The sequence below is a fragment of the Adiantum capillus-veneris genome, chromosome 27 (assembly GCF_014529385.1).
Source record: "Adiantum capillus-veneris isolate H3 chromosome 27, ASM1452938v2, whole genome shotgun sequence".
Taxonomy (NCBI): domain Eukaryota; kingdom Viridiplantae; phylum Streptophyta; class Polypodiopsida; order Polypodiales; family Pteridaceae; genus Adiantum; species Adiantum capillus-veneris.
This window is the reverse complement of record NC_140957.1, coordinates 55,801,948-55,817,646: the sequence shown is the minus strand read 5'-3', so window position 1 is coordinate 55,817,646 and position 15,699 is coordinate 55,801,948. Positions and strand designations below refer to the sequence as shown.

Genomic DNA, 15,699 nt, shown 5'->3' with positions numbered 1-15,699 from the left:
CTAGCACACACTTTAGAAGATGCAGAAAAGCTTATGGTTGTCCTTGAGAACTTTCGCTTGCATAGTGGGCTGATTGTAAATGAATCCAAAACAAAGGTTATGCTTGTGAAAACCAACCATAAGGAGAAGCCATGCATTGTGTACAACAACGAGACACTTGAAGTTGTTGAGAGCTTTAAGTACCTTGGCCTTGAGGTTCCATCCAATCACAAGTGGCATGAATGTGCTATGCGTCGTTTGGAAGCGGGAAAGAGAGCATATTATGCATTTGAGAACATGTGTAATGCGGGAAACATCAAGTGTTGGATTCTCAAGAAGTATCTTTTTGATGCATCGGTGACACCGGTTCTTCTTTATGGAGTTGAAGTGTGGGGCGGGAGCATCTCAAAGTCTACTTGGAAAGAGTTTGAGAATGTCCAAAAGCGTTTTCTTCCAAACTTTCTCCAAGTTAAGACACAAACACCATATATGCTCCTACTTCTTGAGTCGGAATCTCTTCCAATTGAGGTTATGGGCATGGAAAGGGTTGTGGAGTACATGATAAAGATGCGTCAAAACCCCTCACATCGACTTCCTACAATTGCATGGGAAGCAAGCAAAAAAGTTCAAAAGACGCATAAAAGCAAGATCTTGAGCACGGGATGGATGCAAGACATAAAGAAGTGGTTTGGGAGATGGGATGCATTACACTTGCTACATGATGCTTCAATTGACTCTCAAGTGAATGAAGCTTTTCTACGACGCCAATGTATTACGGCTCGGGAGAAATCCGGTGGGTCACGCTTCATACATTACACCACCTATATTGCCCCCAACTACAAAACCATGTTCTTCGCTGAGAGAGGAAACCGTACTCACACTTACATGCTTGATCCTATTCCCTTGTCCGCGATACGCACTATCGCAGCAAATGGGCTTAGCTCCCATTTCCTTCGATGCGAGATAGGGCGTTGGGGCAATGGAGAAGATTCAAATCAATTGTGCACAGTATGCTCACTGCAAGTTCGAGAGTCTGAGTACCACACACTACTAGAGTGCTCAGCTTTTGATCACATCCGAACTTGCTTCTCTCACATTTTCAGCCATAACTTAGACCTACACACTTTCCTCTCCCAACCAAAGTGTGGGCTCTCCATTGCGACTCTCATCACTACAATTTTGGAGCATCGAGAGTCACTCATCAGCCATACACATACTACATCACATGTAACTTTGGTCCCATAGGTCATATTTGACCTCCGAGGACGATAATAAAATCTATCTATCTATCTCTCTCTCTCTCTCTCTCTCTTTTTTTTGGTGGAGACAAAGTAGATTAGAAAGCAACCATAAGTCTCATTACATCATAGGGATCCAGCCGAGCAACACAAGCTAGGCGAAATTCACTATTTCTAGTATGAGACAAGCCCAGCAGAATGATAGCTCAAGGAACCTGGGAGCACTTCTGAGACAAGCTGAAGGCATGCTTGGCACCACAGATGGAAGCGAGTTTGCCGACATCATTCGGGTCGGGCTTGATGGTTGCAGCGGTCTTTTGAAGACAGGTGCAGATTTCTCGACAGATGGGCTGCATGGTGGCCATGGCGTCAATTCTCTTCACTCCCGTACAGCACACAGAAGTGCGAGAAGGGGCAGCACCTTTGAACTTGACGTAGACCAAGCAGCCAGCGATGTTGCTTGTTACTTGGTTACAATCAACGGCTCCCTCCACCTAGCCCCTATTCCCTATTATCATCAGCAACCCTGCCAGGAACACCCCAACTACCATCCAACACCTTGCCATCCTCGCTGAGGCTCTCCACTCCCCTCTCTCTCTAACACACACACACACACAAATGCCCACCTCTCTCTCTCTCTTTCTCTCTCTCTCTCTGTCTCTCTCTCTCTCTCTCTCTCTCTCTCTCTCTCTCTCTCTCTCTCTCTCTCTCTCTCTCTCTCTCTCTCTCTCTCTCTCTCTCTCATAGTTCACAATGGCCTTTTGAAGACGTTAATATAACATTTCATTTCACGTGTTGATGTTAGCTGGCTGCGCACAAAAAAAACGAACATGGCTTGTACCCGTGATTGATGGCCACTGCGTTGCTTGTCGATTGCCACTGCAGGATGACGACGTATAAGCAGAGGTTGCGCTTGCAAGAAGACCAGCTAATTGAAGCTGCAGTTCGCCAGGGCGGCCAGTTGAGAGTGAGATTTTTTGAGCCCGCTGCAAATCTAATTGAACGTCCGTGTGATCATTACGCACGAGGGGAGTGGGGGACCCGCCAAAACGAGATTGCGTTTCTTTCTTTAGCAGTAGCGTCGGGCGCTACTACTTTGTTTTTGAAGATTTTTAAAAACGGGTATCACTAATACTAGCGCAGCCCGCTGCTTTTGAGCTTTTGAAGAGTTTTAAAAACTCAATAATTTAGTGCCTATTAGGGTCGGGCTGCAGCTTCAGCGTGGTGTTTTAAAATCAGCGTGTGCGATTGAAGGTGCGCGAAGTCCGGTGCTCTGATCTCCTGCACATAGAGGCAAGTTTGTCGACCCACCCTAAGCCTGGTAAGCGACAAGAGAGAGAGAGAGAGAGAGAGAGAGAGAGAGAGAGAGAGAGAGAGAGAGAGAGAGAGAGAGAGAGAGAGAGAGAGAGAGAGAGAGAGAGAGAGAGAGAGAGAGAGAGAGAGCGCCATAATATTGGATGGTGATGGATCTCATGGCTCCACCCTTACAACAATATGCAAACTATATGTGTCTAAATCATGGTGCAGTCAGTTCTACTTGGGTGGCAGGAAGTCTTATGGTAGTGTTGGTCACATGTGGCAACTAGAGAGAGAGAGAGAGAGAGAGAGAGAGAGAGAGAGAGAGAGAGAGAGAGAGAGAGAGATGAAATGATATATTAGCGTCTTCAAGTGGCCAAAATGACATATGAGACCAAACGGACACAAACTTGTGAATCTAATACAATGTCTCGGTACAAAAAGAGATGCTAAAAAATGCATTTGGGAGTGCTACTAGCTAGTATTTTGTGGGATCTGTGTGATCACTCATACAATGGGAGAGAGAGAGAGAGAGAGAGAGAGAGAGAGAGAGAGATGAAATGATATATTAGCGTCTTCAAGTGGCCAAAATGACCTATGAGACCAAACGGACACAAACTTGTGAATCTTATACGATGTCTCGGTACAAAAAGAGATGCTAAAAAATGAATTTGGGAGTGCTACTAGCTAGTATTTTCACTACAACAAAAACAGGTTTTATCGACGCATATATCGTCGCTATGCCCGTCGCTATATAGCGACGGGCATAGCAATGCATATAGCGACAACCATAGCAGAATAAAAAATTCTTGGGCAGAGGGCAGGTAGCCTAGCCTGTGCCCAGTTAAAAGATGGACACAGCCACAACCAGACTTCCTGCCCTCTGCCCAAGAAAGCAAGAAACACCAAAATATCAATCATGCTCCCGCGCGCAGAAATTTCAACAGAGTTCTCTTTGTTTTTACATAAACTTTTCCAAAAAAAACCATATCATGTATACGCCTCCTACATGCTATCCATGTAGGATCTCACATGAGATTTAAGGCCAATGAAAGACAACCGTACCAACTGAAAAGGATAGCCATAACTTAAAAGCATAACCATAACTTAAAGGCATAACCATAACGAACCCTAACCATAACTTAAAAGCATAACCATAACGAACCATCACCATAACTTAAAACCATAACCGGCTATAACCACTTTGATCAAAACCATAATGCAGATAACCATAACCATAAACAAAATTAACAATAACCATAGCATAACAAGAAAGAGAAACAATAACTGTCTATACAATGACAATGACAATAATCATAACCATAAGGGAAACAATAACTGTCTGAACACTAACTGTTTGTACAAAAAAGAGACACAGAAGCGTGTCTGTGTCTCAAAAAGCATATAGATGAAATCTGGTCCACTAATCACTAGGCGTCACAACCTGCACATAGGACAACTCATAAAATTAGTATTGATATTACTTCACATATACTGACTTAATTAAATCAACTCACACATATTAACGTCTCACCTCAAGCGATCAGCGAGACTGTAAGGCCTCCCAGTCTACAGGCTCTTCTGAAGCTTCAAGATCATTCAGTACTTCATAGATACCTTTGCGATATCCATCTGACTCCTCCTCGCGTGATGGAGCTCGATGCATCGCAAGATTCTGCGTTTATACAAAAATCAAAGTAATAAGAATACATGATTCATCGCGTTTTAGAAAACGCCATAGTTAAGATTGGATTCGAAACTCACAAACTCATAGCAAAAGGTGTCGAAGCCTCCGCTACCAAGATGAGATGTCCCCCAGCTAGTCATCTGTTGTACCTGCGCGGCCTCACGCTGCTGTCTGAACCGCGTGGCCGCTGTCCGCTCATCCTCCCTGATCTGTAGGCACGTCTCGTGTGGGATGCCCAAAGGCTTCGATGAGCCGGTCCTGAAAGCCTTCCGAGCTGCATCTCGTCGATGTTTGTGGTGTCCCGTGCAACACCCTTGATCCACCGCGCCGAAACAACGGAAGAACCCGGAGCAGGCTGGTACTCTCTCAGGATGGTCTCCACTATGTAAGTGACTTTTTCCTTGTCTTGCTGATCCCAAGACGTCAGAATGTTGGTCGAAAACTGCAGCTCCACGAGCTGGCGAATCCGCTGTCGCATCTCAATCCCGACTCTATCCATGTCAACAGAACCATCTCCCCGTACAGTATAGAGCTTCGAGGCACTAGGATCGTGTGCCCCCCAAGGTGTCCGAGGTGTTCCAAGAGGTGTGTCGAGAGGTGTGCCTGGGTAAGACGGGGGTCGTGAGCGAGGAGGGGTCGAAGCATCTATGGACCCTCCTCCACATCAACCACCACCTCCAGCTGATGATCGTCGAGATCGGCAAGTGCGCCTGTGCTGCGGAGATGAGGACGTACCCGCCTTTGCCCCACCCCTAGGTGTCAAAGCGATCGTGATGGGAGAAGAAGGCGTTGTACCCATAGGCGTCCTGAACCCCGTAGGCATCCCTCCCCTAGGCGTCGGTCCCTCAGGTGTGAAGCCCGGAGACGTAGTACCCGTGCCTCTGGCTACCCAGTACTGAGAAGCCTCTTCCATCTGAGCAGGCGTCATCCGTGTAGCGAAGCCCATGAATGCATCTGCACTCATGGAAGCGGCACTTAGGACACGACAGACAATCTGCGAATTCATTGCGAAAAAGAATGCAATCATTTGGACATGCATGAATCTTGTTGTAGTCCAAGCCAACTGAGGTCAGAAGTTGCTTTGTGTCTAGCCTAGAGGGGGGTATTTCATTGCCATCCGAGAGAAGTTGCTCCCGCAATAACCTCTTTAAGACACATTAAATAAAAAAGCTCTCCGAGCACATCACCGTTGCAATCGGAAAATCTCTTTTGTAAATTACGTACCTAAACAAAGAAGTGAAGCTTGCATCTGACCACCCGTACACTGAGTGAAGATTCAAAAACGCCAGACAAGTACGAAGCACAGATATTGGTGCCTTCATAGATTGGTTGATGTGCCAACTTCCTCAACATGTCTTCAGGAGATAGGCGCACGGTTTCTGGTGTTGCTTCGTTCGCGTTCTCCTCGCTTGTCTGGAAGAAGGCATCCAGCATCTCCTCCATGCTGTCGTCTTCTGTCTGTCAGCCCTTTTCTGCTTCCATCCGTGGCTCTATATTGGTCGGACCTTCATGCATAATCTTTTTTCTCTCTCTCTCAGATGTAGGTGCTATGTCGCGGAAATCAATGCCCGTTCCGTAGGAGTCGTATCGCAGATTCTGTACGGTTTCTCTAGAAAACTCTCCATACTTGTGCACATGCTCATTACATATCCTACGCTTGCGCAGGATTTGATACTTGCAGAGCGTGCACGAGCATGCAATCTTTTCCTCCATGTTAGTTGATGTCGTTGCCATCTACAATGATTATGAATGTTGTTTTTAATATATATATATATATATATATATATATATATATATATATATATATATATATATATATATATATATATATATATATATACTCCTCACAATGTAAACTACCTCGCATTCTCTAGTCTTGCCCAATCTCCGTACACCTCGGTCCAGAGGTGTACGGAGATCAGGACCACCGGGTCAAAATCTCGTCTTTATTGGTCAAAACCTATATGGGTAGACACATACGTGCACTCCCAGGTGTACATGGCAATGCATGTAGCAGACCAAACCCCTTTGCCTCTTTTAGTTCCATAGTTTCTTCTCTGTCTACGAACCCACCTGCCTCCATTCCAAGGTAGCCTGTCAGAGAAAGCTTTCCAATGCCGCACTTGATGAAAGCACAAGCCAGGGAAGTTCTCAGCCCAATGAAAGTTTTCTACCTGATTGTAAACCGGACGGGGCCTCCATGTTCTTGCTCAAAAAAGCGATCTCGATCTCTCTTTCTCTCTCTATTTCCTTATTTTCCTATCTCTCTCTCTGTCTCGCTCTTCACTTCCCTACCTCTCTCTCTCTCTCTCTCTCTCTCTCTCTCTATATATATATATATATATATATATATATATATATATATATATATATAAATCTATTTCTCTATCTCTCTATTTCCTATCTCTCTCTCTCTCTCTCTCTCTCTCTCTCTCTCTCTCTCTCTCTCTCTCTCTCTCTCTCTCTCTCTCTCTCTCTCTCTCTCTCTCTCTCTCTCTCTCGCTCTCTACTTCCCTATCTCTCTACTGATCGAATGAGCGACTGAGTTAGGGAGATCTAGACGTCCACGACTGCAGAGGACTACACAACATTGACAAAGGCTGCATCAGAGGATCTAGCTAGGTCACTTTGGCTCGACATGCATAACGCCCGGTCAGACTACTAACCATGGAGGAGATTGATGAGATCCGCCAGCGACAGCTGCTAGATCTCCTATGATCTACCTACCCGAGCTAGATGCTTTAACCGTTTAGTCCATACCCAACAGTTTAAGATTCCATAATATTTTATTTTGTCATCTTCTTACTCTGACATTGTATCAGATCCATCACATTGTAACTTTCTTGTCTCATGTCTCATAGGTCACTTTGGCCTTTCGAAGACGTTAATATAACATTTCATTTCATTTCTCTCTTTAATTAAATTTCTTTAATTTTAATTTCCTAAGCATACATTAATTCTCTATCTCTCTCTCTCTCTCTTTGATTACCTACACACACACATTTCTCTCTCTCTCTCTGTCTTTCCTACACACACACACACACACACACTTTTCTCTCTCTCTCTCTCTCTCTCTCTCTCTCTCTCTCTCTCTCTCTCTCTCTCTCTCTCTCTCTCTCTCTCTCTCCCTCCCTCTCTCCTACACACACACACACCTCTCTCTCTCTCTCTCTCCTACACACACACACACACCCCTCTCTCTCTCTCTCTCTCTCTCTCTCTCTCTCTCTCTCTCTCTCTCTCTCTCTCTCTCTTTCCTACACACACACACACACACCGCGTGCACTCTCTCTCTCTCTCTCTCTCTCTCTCTCTCTCTCTCTCTCTCTCTCTCTCTCTCTCTCTCTCTCTCTTTCCTACACACACACACACACAATCTAGAGAGAGAGAGAGAGGGGTTGGGGGGGGCATAATACCTGCGCAGCAGGTGGAGGCCAAGATTTGAGCAGAGTGCAGGCAAAAATGACCCTGCTGCTCGTGGGTTTCGCTTTTTTCCCCCAATTTTTTTGTGTCGCTATACGCGTCGATATACGCGTGGAAAGTAAAGCCTTTCCATGGGTATATCGACGTACATTGAGACGCGTATATCGATGCGTATAGCGATGCCCGCTAATTTCGTCGATATACGCGCGTCGATATCTCCATGTTGTGTTGTAGTGTTTGTGGGATCTGTGTGATCACTCATACAATGGGAGATAGAAAGAGAGAGAGAGAGAGAGAGAGAGAGAGAGAGAGAGAGAGAGAGAGAGAGAGAGAGAGAGAGAGAGAGAGAGAGAGAGAGAGAGAGAGAGATGAAATGATATATTAGCGTTCCAAGTGGCCAAAATGACCTATGAGACTAAACCGACTCAAACTTGTGAATCAATACCATATCCGGGTACAAAAAGAGACGCTAAAAATGAATTTGGGAGAGCTGTAAGTACTTTATGTTAAATTCTTGTTGTTGAATATCTTGACTGAATACATTCAAAGTTCCTCAAGGGTCATTGAAGAGGGCTCGCAAGGTGTCGAAACTGATCTAGTCAAGGTTGTGAGAGATGCGACCCAAGAGGGGTTGCAATCTTCCCAACTAGTTGTCAAGGCGACGGGCAGATATGTTGAGCTCGACACAAAGTTCTTGGAGAATTGGATGGCCAAGCATGAGGTAATTCAACGTGAGGAACCACTTCCTTGGGTTCCCTTGTGCCGACTTCATGGTCACGAAGCTGTCCGTCTCACAAGGGGAAACAATATTGATGACTTGGCACATAAGTTTAGGCATCATGGTTACATGCCAACTCTCGCAGATTTTATTGTCTCGGAAAAAATGGCCAATGGAGACATAATTCGAGTTAGTGAGCAGGAAGAAAAACAATGGGATGAGTCCTATTGGGGGGAGGTGAATCGGCAGTTTGATCGAGAGTTGCTTGCATCTCAATCATGGGCACATCTTGTTGGTCGAAAGCTGGTGGTATGGGATGGAAATCATCATTTGAAGGCTTGGACAATAGAAGTCAATTCAGGTGAGAAATTATTTTTTACCTCAATATGTATGTGTCCTATTTACTATAATTTATTAATGTGGTGAATTAATCTTGTGAAGCTTGCCATGATGGTGCCTCAAAGTTTGTATATGTTAAGTGTACAATCACTGCATTCTCGGAAGATGAAGAATGCTCTATGTTGTTTGCGTTGGATTGTCTTAATAGGTGAGAAAGGTACCTTGGGATGTATTTTGAGTTATAGAGGCAAATCATATCATAAGACCCTAATATGTATGGAATTGTTTTGCTAGTTTGACACAAACACATATGAAGAAAACGCTTGCAAGCGAGATCCACTTGATAAGAAGGCTTGCCCTTGGAAATGAAAATAGCTGGAAGAAATATCTTGATGAAGAGGCACTACAGGAGATAGAGGTAGAATTTTCTGAGGACAAGAGGGGGCATCCCTGGATTTGGTGGACTATACCACTTGGCCTCCTCATGCAGCTTATCTACTCTGTATGGCCATTCATAAACTTCTTTGTTTGTTTCTTTTAGTTCACGTTATGCTCAACCTTACATGCTCAACTTTGATGTAGAGTGAATTCAAATTGGAGCTCTCAAAGAGGTTAGAAGAGGTGGTTGTCCCCAAAGATGACCCAGCGTATAAAGCATTGTACAAGCAAACCATCCGCGAGGTGGAACAAAATTTCAAAGGGGAAAAAGGATTCAAGCTTGTGGCAGTGGCAAACCCAGCCCTAGGGGAGGAGTGGGTTAATAAGATTTACGATCTAGATTGGGAGAGCGATCACAACGTAACTTTGGACAAATTGCTTAAGTGACCTGAACACCGCTTCCTCCAGAAAGGTAGTCTCAAGTATTTTTGTTTAATATGTTCCTTTGGCATGCATATCACTAATTTGTATGACTTTTCAAGTGCAGAAAAGTTTTTGTTTTAGATCGCATTCTAAACAAGGATATTGGAAGAGCATGGGGCTTCGAAGGGGGGGACAGAGACTGGCGCTCATATATTGCATGCTACTCTTACTGGGAGTGCGTAGTGGAGAGAGCAATTGATTTAATAAGAGAGGCTGACGAGGTTTTATACATCTCGTGGAGTTCAGTAATAAGAGATTTTTTTTATAAGTGTCAAAAGGTCCATCTTCGCTATTCATTTAAGCATCTTCCAAAGCTTACACCGGGGATCCAAAGAGAGAACATGCCTTTCCTAGAGCAAACCGCAAGACGGTTTGCCTATAGGTAATTTCTTTGTTTTATTTTTAGATCTAAACAATGTATGTATCAATGGCTTTTTTACAACTTTTATTGGTGATCCAAGTCTTTCTATAGGTGGTTCGCGGAATTATTGAGAAACAGTCAAATCCAAGGAATTCCGCCAAGCGTTGAAAAGTGGAAGGTTGTTTCATCTCTGGGATATAAATCATTGTACCCATGTTCATGGCTGGATGCAAATAGGACTCTTCCTAAGGATCTCTATGACGTGCCATGGTTCTTAGAGTATTTGGATGGTGAATATCCAATCGAGGAGACAGAAATACATACACGTGAGTTCAATGCATTTCAATAAAATAATTTAGATGAGGTTAGTAGTCACTACTTATGTTTTTTTTGCATGGTTTGGAAACAGGCCTTATGTGCAATCCAATAGTAGTTGCAACGAGCACTTCAAAGAAAGGTACAACAACAAATGCAAAGGAAAGTGGTAGTTTTAGTGGCAAGGATATAAGGAGCCCTCACGGCACTCCAAAGAAATACACAATGACAAACACAAGGGAAAGGAGAAGTGGAAAGGACACAAGGAGCCCTCACGACAAGATTGACAAGAGTGGAAAGGATACAATAAAGTCCCCCAGCAAGCTAGGTACCAGAGGTGGTAAGGGTACTCTTAAAGAGGTAGTTCAAAGTCCAGATCGCAAGGGTAAGGGTACCAATGAGAAGAAAAGAGGTAATAACTTGGAAGGAAAGCATACAAAAACAAAGAAAACACCACCACAAAAAAAGCTGAAGGGCAACACTACACGAACACAAAGGGGAAATGAAGATGAGGATGCACCGGAGGCTTTTGTGCCATTTCATCTCCCTGTACGTGCTGATATATTGCATATTGCAATTGATACATTTAATGGCCCCGAAGACTCGGATGCAGTAATGATACGACGATTTATAGAGAAACTTCAAGCCCAAGGTGGATTCTATGAGGATGCACTTATCTCTCTTGTATGGGCAGATCTTCCATCTGGCTTGTACCCATTTGAAGAGGAGGATGAACTGCCAGCTTGGAATGAATGGGATTCAGAAAAGCTAAAGGCGTCAGTTACCATTGCAGCAGAGTTCTTGAGCCATGATGGTTTCTTTGTTACTACTAGTGGTATTGAGCATCAATTTGAGATTGTTTCACGTGTGATGGGGCAATCCAAACTTCAGTATGTACATAGTATGTTCTTGGAAACTACAACCCAATGCAAAAGGATCTTTCGTGGGAAAGTAGAAGAGGTAAGTCAAAACCACTTGAGGATTATGGTTGTAGAGTTTTTATAGGCTAAGCTCTAATAATTTACTCTCTTAATGCTACCTTGCAGGTTTCCACTTTAGTGATTACATTCTTTGCCCATCCAGATTGTACACGTGAATTAAATTGGGGGCAAGCATTACTAAAAGTCATGAAGGGATCTTTCGACAACAAGTCTGATACATCTGTGGAGCTACCAACAGGGAAGCTAAACCTGACACTAGATGAAGAAGGCAATGCCTTGCGTGGTGCAGCTGAGAGACACACTAATTTTTGTGGTTTCCTAGTTTCGCTCTGCACTCAAGAAGGGGAAATCATAATAGATTGTTTTGTTGGGGTCGGAAATATGGCCAAAGTGTGTGAGGTCTTAGACCGGTATTGTGTGAGTATTGAGATTGATGAGAGGTGCCATGAACATTGCCTCTCTGAGATAGGCGATCTGTTAGAGGTTTAGATGGCATGAGACATCAACTTCATTGACTTTATAAGACAAATATGATTGTTTTTTGCTCATTCATTTTGTATGTGAGTATGTATCTTTGAATTGTGATTGATGGACACAACCTTTTTTTTATTGCATTTCAATTTGTATCTTTGAAGAGTGGTTGAATACATTTTGTTTCAATTTTTTTAATCAACCTACCAAGCAAAGTGAGCAAATTGTGTATGTTTATGTGATGTAGTAATAATGGAGCCATGTGTTGAGGATAGCGATCAAGTATTGGCATGTTCATCCTCGGAGAGAGGTGACCTTTTGCGGGGTGAGCTTGAGAGCTGGGTGTTGAGCCTACAATCCAATCTGGATAGTTTTCATTCACCTTTGCTTGCACAAGATGTAATATTGAGAATGATATTCCCCCCAAATAGAAAGGGAAAGGGAAAACGGTCTATGAAAAAAAGGCAGAATAGGTCACTCTTAGAAATTGTCATGGATAAAGAATTTCCAGGAGTAGACAGCACCTTACCACAAACTATTACGCACGTGTTTGCTCGATATAAAGAGAAGGGGCTTTTAAAAACTGCACAGTGGCGACTTTGTATAGGCAAGGATGAAAAACAACACAAGCCCACTCTTTTCCCCCCAGATGCAGAGGATATATACGTGGGGAATGTTTTACCATGTACATGTTCTCCGTCCTCTTCAAGGAATAAGCACAAGAGAAATTGTGAGACATGCTGTGGACGTTGTGATGTCTGCGGCAAGGAGAGAAAAAACATGGTGCGATTTGAGTACATCTCGTTTATCGAGCAATTGCATCTTCTATGTCAGTGCGAGGAGTTTTGTCATGATTTTCTTACAATGTGGCGGGCAAGAAGTAATTGGCAAGCGGACAGTTCAACCTCTACCAATGTTATCAACGATTACTAGGATGGGGAAAAAATAAGAATGTGCAAAGACTTTTGGAACCCACAAAAAGAGTGGGAGATTCCAGTTAAGTGCCCCAATAGTTTTTGTGCCATGTATTATCGGACTTTTCCAACCGCCTTGCGTAGTCCGGAGCTAAACAACAATTGGAATGATATTACCAAGGAATATGAGTTCTTATGCTCACATTGTGCAACAAATATCAAAGTGCCAAGAAGAATGGTCAGGGTGAGACAATATTGCGATCAATTTGAATAGGCTTCATCTTAGCAATGTTTATCATGCCCATAACTTTCATGTTTTTTTAGGGGGATCCTCGAAATTTTGCACTAATGTTCCATTGGGATGGCTTTCAAACGGCTTCAACCAAGCCAAAAGATAGTGGGGTTGTTGAAGTGGTGGTCCTCAACGGTGGCAAAAACTCAATTATTGGACCTTTGCTAGTGCTATTTTTGCCACTCAGCTTATTGAAGTTAGAAAAGAAACATGGCAATATTCTTCCATACCTTTTAGAGCCTTTAATATGTGAACTTGAGTCGGCTTTTGTTGATGGGTTCTCCATCAATTTTAACTATCCACCAATGGCCATATTTGACAACTCTTTGGACATAGCATATCGTTCTTGCATTCTAAGGGCAATTCTCATGTCATGGACAGACGATCACCCAGCCCAATGTAAACTAGGATGTTTGAAAGATGGGGGCAAGAACGGGTGTAGACGGGATAAGCCTCCCATGAAGCAAATCACTCAAGGGGTATGCATTCCAAAGTACGTATACACAAAGAATAAATATATTGCTCGCTACCCACCAGAAAAGAGGACTGCAACAGAGATGTTTGAAGCTATAAGACTTTCAAGACAAAAACAAACAAAGGAGGAGTATAACGCTACTCTATCCAATGCAAGGCTAACAGGAGAATCACCACTCTGGAGGTTGTACCATCTCTATGGCTTTGATATTAGTTTGGATCTTGTGTATGATGTGATGCACATTCTTGCACTGAACATTTTCAAGAAGTATACTAAACAGCTATTTTTAAAGGCTAGCAATGGCATGAAAACATCCATCTCTCATGCAATATATGAAGTTACTGCTGCAATTCCCCGAACACTTCGCAGAAGTGGACGATGGCCGTTGCATGCTACTAGACACCACGGAAATTTTATTGCAGAAGAGCATCAAAAGTTTATTCAATGGTGTTTACCACACATTTTAAATAATGTTCCAGACATTGAGAAGACATTGAGAGATGTGGGAATGATTTTGGTTGACGTAGCTCATATCTTCTACAACTACACACGTACTCATGGTTGGACTTTGGGTACCATCAATGCTACCCGCAAACTACTTTCAGCATGGAGAATTATTATGGATCAAGAGGGAGGAGAGACTGTTTCTCCTCTAGAGCACGTGGCAGGTGTGTATGTTTTTATTCACCACAAATATAATAAGCACTCCTTATATAACATGGAGACCTAAAATAGCGTCAATCTTTGTATATAGGTTCTGGAGAGTTGTTTGATGACATAATACGCCACAATAGCCATGATGGACTTTGGTGCTACCAGTTTGAGAGAAACTTGTTGGGAATTGTACAGATTCCAACCAATAACAGTTTCAATGAGTTAACGTACACTCATTATCACACTTGAGCGCTTTTATCACGAACCTTGCAACAGTTGGAGATTGAGAAGGATGGATTGTCACCTTCAGAGAGGATACTCTCATGCATACATGAGACTCTTTTATTGCCGCAAGGTTTTTCAAAGGCTAGCATGGAACCGTGAACTTGTGAAAGATGGCATTTGGTGTGCTTAGCAATTGCATCCTCGGAAGGTCAAGCAACATAGTTGTACAAGAATGCTCAAAGGCTTGGCCCATGTCATTGCTGGAGCATGATTCAGAGAAAGGGAATCGCTCTACATGGTTTGAAAGCAACAAAAAGGGCTCTTGAAGGTTGGGAGATCATTTCTTTGAAGAGTTATTGGGGCCAAAAATATATTTATCTAGAGGGATTATCCTACTCAAAAGTATACATATGCGGCGAGTGATATGAAGCAAAAGACAATGTGGTGATCACTTTAGGAAGAAATACTAATTTAGGACATCAAAATAAAGCAAGGGGTGTATGCAAGATCACGGGTTTCTTGTCACATGAGCATAACAGAGGCATTGAGTTGTTCTTGATTGGGGAGTTTATAAATGGAGGCAATGGAATAGATGCTCTTCAACTTGATAAGGTCACTGGAATGAGAGTGATCAGTGATGTGGATTTTTCTCGCAAAGAGAAGTGTCTTTTACCAACATACGCCATACTACACAAGTGCTTCTTTCTACCCTTGCGCAATACCCAAAACAAGGTGATATATGAAATGAGCGACACCATTTTTCGAACTTGGTTGCTAAAACCTGGCAAGGTTGGATGTGCACGGCCATGGGTGGAAATAGGAGATGTAGTATCGGTTGTAAGCAGCTCCTCCATGTCTACTCCATCTTTCAAGGTTGCTGTCGTGTTCAATATAAATACAGAACAAAAAGCAGTCGAGCTAGGGTTTTTGAGGAGAGATCCAACCACGGATTATTGGAATGTTCAAGGAGAAAACAAGTGGCAGGATTTGGAAACATGTTTGGAGGTGCTTCATGAATGGTCTCCAATTCAAAATGCCAATGATGCAAATGTCATGCCTACTTGTTTTAAGAGAGGAATAAGAAATTCTTGATAGGGTCACTCATTGGAGTGCTCACTTTTTCAACCTTTAAAGACTTTGTGACTTTAAAAACCTCTGTTCATTGGGTGATTTTGTAGATAGCAAGTGGATACTCATTTTGGTGAAAGCGGCCCACGCTTTTCCTGACTTGTATTTCATGTGTTATGGTTATAATGGGGAGCCATTTCTTGAAGCATAAAATTGAGTAGCCATACTTATTGCTTTGGTGTCACATGAGCCTTTTGATTGTAATATAGCACCATTCCCTCTCCCCCCCCCCCCCCCCCTCTCTCTATCTCTCTCTCTATCCCATAATATATATCTTTGTTTTTTACTGTTGATTAGGTTATTTTGTTACTCTGACTTTGTATCAGATCCACCACCTTGTAACTTTCTGGTCTCATAGGTCACTATGGCCTTTTGAAGACGT

At 43.0% G+C, this 15,699-nt stretch overlaps 1 pseudogene; it reads left to right on the top strand.

Annotated features, from left to right (window-relative positions):
• Positions 1–14,456: 14,456 nt before the first annotated feature.
• LOC147422018 (uncharacterized) lies at positions 14,457–15,281 on the top strand (annotated as a pseudogene).
• The last annotated feature ends 418 nt before the right edge of the window (positions 15,282–15,699 follow it).